Raw genomic sequence first — 9,677 nt, 5'->3', positions numbered from 1 at the left:
AATGGCATGCACTCACAGAAAATAAATTATAACTATACTAAGCACACAAAATTACAAAAACCACCAAATCTTTTCCTCAAGGTGTTAATGTTTGAATGTCTGCCTAATATGTGATAGATCATGAGTTCAATCTCAGAGCTGTAAAATAAGGGACTGTTTTAACCAAGTACTCAAATAATTTCATTATACCAAGTGTATATCAAAATTGTATAAGACTTTTTGGATTTATATAGGCACAGCCTAATAAAAGTGAGATAGGTAGTCAAAGAGCAATAACTCTAAGATTGGAGGGATACATACAAATATAAACAGAAAAAAAGTCATTAAATTCTGTAGGGAGAAAATTGGTTAAATTGTTAAATAAGCATGTGAAAAATTAGGGAATATTAGATATACTTCATACATAAAACTATTGGTAAAAATAAATATCTTTAGTGAGAGGAAATATATAAACTTTCTTTTCCTTGCTAGTTTACAAACCATGACATAAAAATGAAAGTCTAGTCAGACAAACAACCCTCTTTAAGCTAAACTGGTCACAAACTAAAACTAAAAAACATGGGTTGGAAAAATAACTGATGAGAAAAAAAAAGATGGGGTGAGTAATTAAAATATATTAGATAAATATATGAAATGTAAAAATAAAATTAAACTGTCAAACTGACATTACAAGCAATATTATGTTACTATATGATATTAGATATTATAATAATTATATAATAAAGTGTTATGTTAATAAAAATATAATATTAAATATAAATACATAATGATACAAATAATTATATGTAATAATTATCATAGAATATAACTATATGCTATTCATATTCATAATTATATAGTATATGATTAAAATATTATAATTCTGTTCATTGTTAGTTTGCAAGAAAATATTAGGTATATATGTATGAATATTTATTTTAAAGTAATATAAGTTCAGATTTCATTAAAATTTAAATACACCCATTTTGCATAATCAAAATATTATGCAAATATTATGACGGTTGATAGAAAATAATTCAATTATCTGTACATAAAAGGAGATGATACATTTGTATTCTGTTTAATCTGAATTTAGAGCATGTTATTTTGCTTCAACCTTTGAATGCAAATCATTCAAATGTTGTACATGTGAGCCCCTTTGATTTACTGATTTCTTTCAGCATTAAAAGAGAGTACTGTTTATAAAAGTATTTCTTATTAATTGGGTTATTTACTTAACAAGCTATTTTAAATCTACAAAATTTGCTCAGTCCTCTAAAGTCTAACATTAAGAGGTTGTAAAAAAAATTACTTCACTTTTCCTGAAATGTTGCGTTATTTCTCCACTATTAAACTCTGATAAGTTGAAAATTATTCTGAAATGTTTGAAATGTTTGCTCTCTGTTCTTCAAATATCAAGTACAAAACCTGTTTAATATTTATGAAATAGAGAAATTCAATGGTTGCTATAAAATATTAAAATATAACTTTATTTCTTATCTAGAGAAATCTTACTATACAAATGTCATCCTATGAATTACTCTTTATTTTAAGAGACTACTCCTGGATGTATGTTGCCTACAGTGCACAATCTTATTTATTTCTCAGAAAACAAGTGGCATGATTATTTTACCTTGTTTAAAAGAGGAAAAGAAATTACAATCTAAAAGGCAGCTCATTACTGACAGTGATACTCTTCTTTCAGTAATACAAAATGGTTCTTTTAAAATATTCAAGACATTTGTATTATAGCTACTTAAATGTCACTCTGCTTCCTCTCTAGCAGAACTAGTTCTGATTTTTTTTCTTTTAAAAGGACTATGTTTGTGACAGATTTCCCTACTTTCCTTTTTTTTTTCTAGCTCATGCCACTATTTCTTTCTCATGAGCCAATTTTGAGAAGATCTTCAAGTTCATGACTATGACTGTCCCTGAAGAATTCAAAGCCTAGGGGTTTATTTTTGTATTAATGTGTTTAGAAATGAGGCCTGCAGTCATATGGGTGATTTAGCTTCATATATTTATCAGATAAACATATTTATTCATTTTCAAAATTAGGAGAGCATAGAAAATCACTCTTTTAGAATTGTTTTGCCATTAAGATTTATTTTAATTAATGTTAATGTTCAATTCAAATTATACTATTTACAAAATCATATCCATATATCAATATAAATGATTTTTTTTCTATTTTCAATGTTGATTTTCAAATAAACACTACATTGTTAATTTTACTTTATTCATTTTTAGGCTTTACAATCCTACTAGAAGCATTAAAGAACTTTCGTTTATTGTTGATATATACTGAAACCCTAGTTCCAAGCACATTTTAGTCTGTGGAAATAATATCAAGGACTGACAAATACATATCCATAAAAAAAGACCAAACATATCCTTTATATGAGAGGAAGAAAAGGAAATGACAATTAATGTACATTCTTAAAAATTTTTAGATCACTGACAAGACTCTCAGAATTTGTCTACATTAAATTTTTTTTAATAACAGGGGTGTTATAAAGGTCTCTTGAGTCTAGCTCACAACATCCAGACAGTGAATTCTGCAATGGACAACAATTGGGGGGACAGTAATGTTTACTTTATTATACAAGGTCATAAACATAGTAAGAGTCATATTGAAACTGAAAACAACAGGTAAATAGCAGGACACTGAAAGATCAAAGAAACTGAGTGTATTCACAATGAGAGAAGTCAATGGGAAAATATCTAGGGATCTAAAAATATATTGTAGAAACTATAATATATTGAAATTAAAAAGATACAAATAATAAAACCTAGGCTCAAGTGTTTAACAATAATTATGACCTATTTAATTGATCCATGTTAAGCTTTTCTCTTTTTTATAAAACACTGATAAAATATAACATTGAATAAGTTTCTTTTGAGTATCAAAATGTTATTTAAAATTGGTAACAGGCTATAATCAGTATTTATAAATTTATTTATTTATTTATTTATTTGATTATACTCTAAAAGGATGGAACCATAGCATGATCTTTCTCAAGTAAAGTAGACCTTAGTTTGATTAAATTGTGCTATTTCTCTTTCTTTTTAATTTATATAAGCAAAGCAGCAAAAAATATAGCAATTAATTAGTTATAGTGCTAGGTAGAATAAAGAAATGGACCAGAAAAAGTTTCAGGGAGACGTAAAGATTATTTTGTAGGAACTCAGTACCCATTCTGTTACTGTCGATCTTAATTACAACCAACATTTTAAATTATAATCAAGTGAACATCATGGTACTCATACAAAATAAAGTTAATAAATGTTTTAAGCATGCAAAGTTTACTGTAGCCATCAAAAAGTGCTCCCTAACAGCTTGGAATGCAGCTGAATAGTAGAGCACTTGCCTAATGTGTGCACAAATATGGTTTCCTACCAGCACTAAAAGACTAGAAAGATGCTTACGTCACACTGATTTGATGTGGGCCCAAGCTCAGTAGCTTTGTCCACTGAGAAAACCTAGCAGAAATAGCACCTCTGTGTCACAGGTTACAGTTACTTCTGCAAAGTATTTTGCTAACTGCTATTATTAACAAGAGTAATTGATGTTCCATGTAACAGTAATGGATTCATCTAGATCTGCAGCAAGAAAAATAAAAGATTATTTAATACATCTTGGTAAAGGAGAAAGTAAGACCATATTTATAAAACACCAGTGTCATAACACAATGATCCAGAGTTCAATATACATTTCTGTTTTGCAATGACTACCATGTTACCTCTTACATGGTTCATCATGAAATGAATTTGAGTTGCCAAACACGTTATCTCTAAAATAAAAATATTTTTACCTTCTAAAATATACAAGAAAATCCAAGAGACTATGTATGAAATCCGTATCACTCAATAAATAAATTAAGAAAATGCAAAATACTTATCACCACCTTGATAATTGTAGAGAAAAGTCACAAGTCACATATGTAGTTCTTACTATTCTTTGCAAGGCAACATTTAAATTATTCCCCTTTATTTAACTATAACTTAGCTAAATGACTAATATTGTGATAATGTTGATTATCTAATTTTCTGTAATGGATCAAATTAATATAAACAGGCAATATGTAAACACAGAAAATTCAGCCAATGAAATATAGAAATACAATTTTCCCATATCTTTTCTCTGAGTGCAAAAAATAAATTAAAGCATATAATTAAAATTTTACTGATGAGATTTTATTCCAAACAATGGTCAAATTTCTGCACTGTTTCAGAACATCAGAATTTAAGATGGGAGATAAAAGCTGGACCATGCAATGAGATATCCTCCAAATTATGTTCTGCTATGTCAGGCCAATTTTTACTAGGAAACTAAGTTTTTCATTTTTACAATTAGAAAGAATATTGCCACAGAAATCTCAAACACAATAAATTTGGATTGCCTTAATTGAAGAGCCACACTTGAGAATGCGGGAGAGTTTAAGTGGCTAGGATTCAGAATTCAGAATACCACAAATGAGAGATTTCAAATAGATAAATGTTCAAGAGAACTGCTCCACTCAACAACAGAATCCTGATCAGTGTATATGTGTTGAAACTACTTGAGCTTAATTAAAAAAAAACTAGAGGAAAGTATTATAAATATCAATGCTGTAGTTTCTATTGATCTAAATCAATATGTAGAAAGTTCCATGGTTCATCAGGCAACAAATTGAAAACTCAGTAATGTCATATCTAATTACCTGAAAATAATTAGTTGCATTGACATTATTATACACCTGTTTGGCCAATTGGAATAAAAGGACCCAGAAAGAATAACATATGATTATGAAGTCTAACTAAATTCCAGAAGACCCATAAAATTTGTAAACATAATAATATCCAGCACATATTGGTGAACATTTTGTAATACCTGATATGCAAGAACACATAGTCAATGATAATGGATATAGCAATTAAAAGTAATGAGAATTTTATGAAAAAGCCTTAAGTAATTATGGAAATCTTATCTGTTTTGATGTTTTAAAAAAGTTGGAAGTAAGAAATTATCCAAGAGTCCTGGCACACATCACTTCTCACAATATATATTCAACTTAATTATGATGCACCAAAACTTGTGAATACAGATCATGTGCTCAAAGTAGAGAGACTATCAAATATTTGAAAAAATATAGAGGACCACATCATCTAACTTTTAAAAAATATTATATTGAATGTCAAGGAATGTTGTACACTTAACTGAACTGATTTATACAAGACAGAGTCTTTTTCTGGAAGGGAATCTATCATCAATCCATCAATCTTAACTCTTCAACTTATTTTTCACCCGCTTATCAGAACTTTGACTATGGTTCTCAGTCAATTATGAATATATATATATATATATATACACACATATATATATAAATATGAGTAGACATATATAGGAATAATTTTAATCATATTATAATACTTACAAATCTATGACAAAAGAAAAGATACAGTAGTAGTGAGATCTGGTTTAAGTATCAGTTTCGAAGTTGCCTTAAAATAATATTTAGATTGCTTTGCAACATAATTTGAGAGCTTCATCAGCACTACCTTTCAGTGAGAGATGATTAAATTTAGATATGTGCCAGGGGCTGCCTTACTACAAATTGGCTCAGCCTGTGCCGTGTCGTTGTCAGTATGCTGAAATCCACAAGTGTATATTTTCTGATTTTAAGACAATAGTGAATGTCACATTCAGAGAGGTTTTCTACTACTTTATTATTGCATAATGTTCTGGATATATTAGAGATTACAATTCAATACAACTGTCATTGCACCTCACTGTTGATATGATGACAGCTCAGTAGTCACATGGTGTCAAGGTGATGCTGCCATTCTCCAGTCATTCTGAGTTACTGTCAGCATTAAAAGCCACAGTCAGACTTACACTTGATTAGCTTTCTCCACAGATGCACATCACTAAGAAGTTCGAGTTTAAGAAGTTGCAAGGAGTACTGCATGAAAGTAGATGTGGGCATGATTCTTTTAGTTGTGAGTGTAATCAGGCCGGTGGGACTTTGCCTAATATTCAGTATTTAAAGAGAAGAGGTAAGAGCTTCCATAGGGCTTGGTTTGATAATACTTATGGTTACATTAGTATAAGAAAATTATTAATTATTTTGAAGGTCAATGTACTTAAAAATCACTAAAGTTATACAGCTATTAAACATCTTGCGCTTCTATGTGCATTTGAACAAGTCCAGGCAAACGTAAGAAAATTTCCTTTGTACTTAGTGCAATAGAGTTTTGAAATAGCCAAAATCATGTTTACAGTAGAAGTAAAAGTATCCTTTCAGATACCATGGGCTTTAAGATGCAATTTTTATAAAAATATATGTAGAAAATAAAAGAACTAAGATCAGAATTACCTTTAGGAATATAAAGATTCTAAGATTCATAGTGTTGATAATGTTACTGTACCACTGAAAGAACTTGTTGAGTTGCGGCCAGATCTGAGACAATGCCTGTGAAGTAGTATGCATGGCCTAGGCCGTTCCAATAATCTAATCACCCAAACTTAAATTCACAAAGGGAAAGGATGATGTCAGCTAGAGGATCTTTTAGCAACCAGACAGCATTCAAGACAATGGGGAAACTGTGTGCGTGGAAACTAGATGGAAGCGAACACTCTTGTCACCTTTCATATCCTGTATCGCCACTCAATTCACTCTTTTTCCTTTGACATCTATTCTGCCTTTGTTTAATAGCCAGATCAGTTTTGCTCTGTTCTTACCTCTTCTTTTATATTGTCATTACTCTTCAATTTCACCTTTTCCTCTCTGAAAGAATAGTATGGACTGCTTTGTATGGTCTCTGTCCATGTCTTACATTATCTAAGAGAATATCTTTACCTCTTTTCTAACTTCCTGATGCGAAAATTATGTTATTCCCCACTATCTGACTCCTTGGTAACTCCTTTCTGTGAATGCCCTCCCCCCTCTACTGTCTATTACTCAAATATTAATCATCAATTTTATTTTTTTCTTCCTGAACATCACTATGAATGTGAATATATGAAATATTGTCACCAAATACTCTCATCTCTCAAATGCTATATTGTTGCTTTTGTAACAGATCTATCCCTAGAGAGTGGCTATTGTTAAGGCAGTATTCTAATTTTGTGGAGACAATAGGGACAGAGCCTGTTTATCAACAGTGCAGTCTAACAGTGTGAAACTGTATTTCAACTTCAGTACAAACAGTTCCTCTGATCATTGCAAACACTTCTACTTCTAAAAATAATAATATAAATAAATAGTAAAATAAATATAACCAGTGATCTAAATCTCGATGTGCAAGTATCAAGTCAGAAACATGAGAAACAGGGAAAACCAGGACTTCTATATTCCTCTAAGACTACCACCCTCAGAGTAATGGTGCCAGGTGAAAGTGACATAGCCAAATTTCAGACAAGTAATTAAAAGGAATGATGATAAATATGTTTAAAGAAATAAAATTTTATAGATGTAAATTCCCTGATGAGTTCAATGGAAACACATTTAGACTAAATCAAATGAAAAAGTCAATACAGGTTATGAATTGGAATTCAATGAGGAGATAGAAATATTGAATAAAAACTAAACTGAAGTGTTGCTTGAAATGAAAGACTAAGAGTTCTGTGTAAAAACCTTCATGAGAAAGTTGATCAATAACAATTTCACAAAGACAGAATATTCACAGTTTGAAGAAAAAAGACGGGAACTGATACAGTCAAGCAAGGACAATACAATTTAAAATATTTTTACAAATACAGCACACAATATTTTTAAAAAGGCTAAATCAATGAATTGTGAAAAGAGAAGGATAAAAGCTCCATGACAGTGGCAAAGAAAGGGGAGGATTGGAGAGAGCTTGGGGGAATAGGATGGTTAAGATGGAGGATGGGGGGATATGGGAGCAGGGAAGAAGATATCTTAATTAGGGGAGCCATTTTAGGGTTGGCAAGTGACTTGGCTCTAGAGGGGTGTCCAGATGTCCAATGGGATATCCCCAGCTAGGTTCTTGGGCAGCAGAGGAGAGGGTGCCTGAACTGGCCTTATCCCATAGACACACTGACAAATATCCTGCATATCACCATAGAACCTTCATCTGGTGATGGATGGAGATAGAGACAGAGACCCACATTAGAGCTCTGGACTGAGCTCCCAAAGCCCAGATGAAGAGCAGAAGGAGGTAGAACATGAGCAAGGAAGTCACGACCACAAGGGGATGCGTCCACCCATGGAGACTGTGGAACTGATCTAATGGGAGCTCACCAAGGCCAGCTTGACTGGGTCTGAACCAGCATGTGATCAAACCAGACTCTCTGAGTGTGGTTGATAATGAGGGTGGACTGAGAAAACAATGATAATGACACTGGGTTTTGATTCTACTGCATGTTCTGGTTTTTTGAGAGCCTGATCTGTTTGGATGCACACCTTCCTAGACCTGGATGGAGGTGGGGGTCTTGGACTTCCCACAAGGCAGGGCACCCTGACTTCTCTTAAGACTGGAGAGCGAGGGCGAGGGGGATGGGGGAGTGTGAGGGAAATGGGAAGATGGGAGGAGGTGGAAATTTTAAATAAACAAACAAACAAATAAATAAAAAGAAACTGTTTTAATTCAGTTTTCACAGAAAAATTCTCAAATCTAAAGAAAGAAAGCCCTGTCAAAATATACTAGGAACCTAGAATACCAAATAGGCAAAAAAAGTATGAAGACGCTAATTATACAAAACAAAGTGTTTTATGGCAACAGAAAGGAAATTCCAAATCACATTAAAAAGCTGACCCATCAGATCACAGCTACAAATACAACTACTGATTTCAATCAAAATGTCAAAATTGATGGAGCTAGCAAACATTCTGTATTGAAATCAGGTTAAATCAATTTTGAGACTAATCCAACTCTACAGAATATACTGCTAGGAAGTCTTTAGTCACAGAATAGCAATAAAATCTTCAAAGAAGCAATAAGCAAATAAGTTACTAGAATAGTAGGTTCACACACAAGTATAAGAAAAATGTCAAGTACTATAAGATCAAAATAATATAAATTAATATACACTTATCAATAATAACTCTTGCTATTAATGCTTTCATTATATCAATCAAAAGACACAGACTAGAAGATTGAATTAGTAAACATGATCCATGTATTTGTGCTTCCAATAAACAGATCTCTTCATCAAAGACAGAACTGCCTTAAAGTGAAGCATGGATAAAGGAATTCCAAGCAAATGGAATGAAGAAATAATCAGGTGCCACAATTCAAATATGTGACATAGACTTCAAGCCAAAATCAGTCAGAAGAGAACATCTGTTCACACTAGTTGAAGAAGTGATTCATTCAGAGTAAACTCCAATTCTCTATATAAACTCTGGAAGCTTTGCGTGCCCAGTTTTTTAACAGCAAATACTACTAGATATAGTGTGTGTTCCCTAACACAGTAATATTAATTGCCTTCACTAACTCATTCTCACCAATCAGCAGGTCTTCCTGAAAATAAAAAAAAATTGAGGTAAATGTCATTATTGATCATATTTAGACTGTCTTTTATGAAGTTTCTTCTAAAATGTCTATAAAATGCTATCACTTCTATTATTAGTCATATGGATTTAACAGATATCTGAAAACTGTTTCATTCAAACAGTATAAAATATACCTTATTCTGGGCATTTTAAGGAACAGTTCCTAAAATAGATTATACACTAAGCTAAGAAGCAATT

This window comes from Arvicola amphibius, chromosome 8, assembly GCF_903992535.2.
Source record: "Arvicola amphibius chromosome 8, mArvAmp1.2, whole genome shotgun sequence".
Taxonomy (NCBI): domain Eukaryota; kingdom Metazoa; phylum Chordata; class Mammalia; order Rodentia; family Cricetidae; genus Arvicola; species Arvicola amphibius.
Note: the sequence above shows the minus strand (reverse complement) of the source record.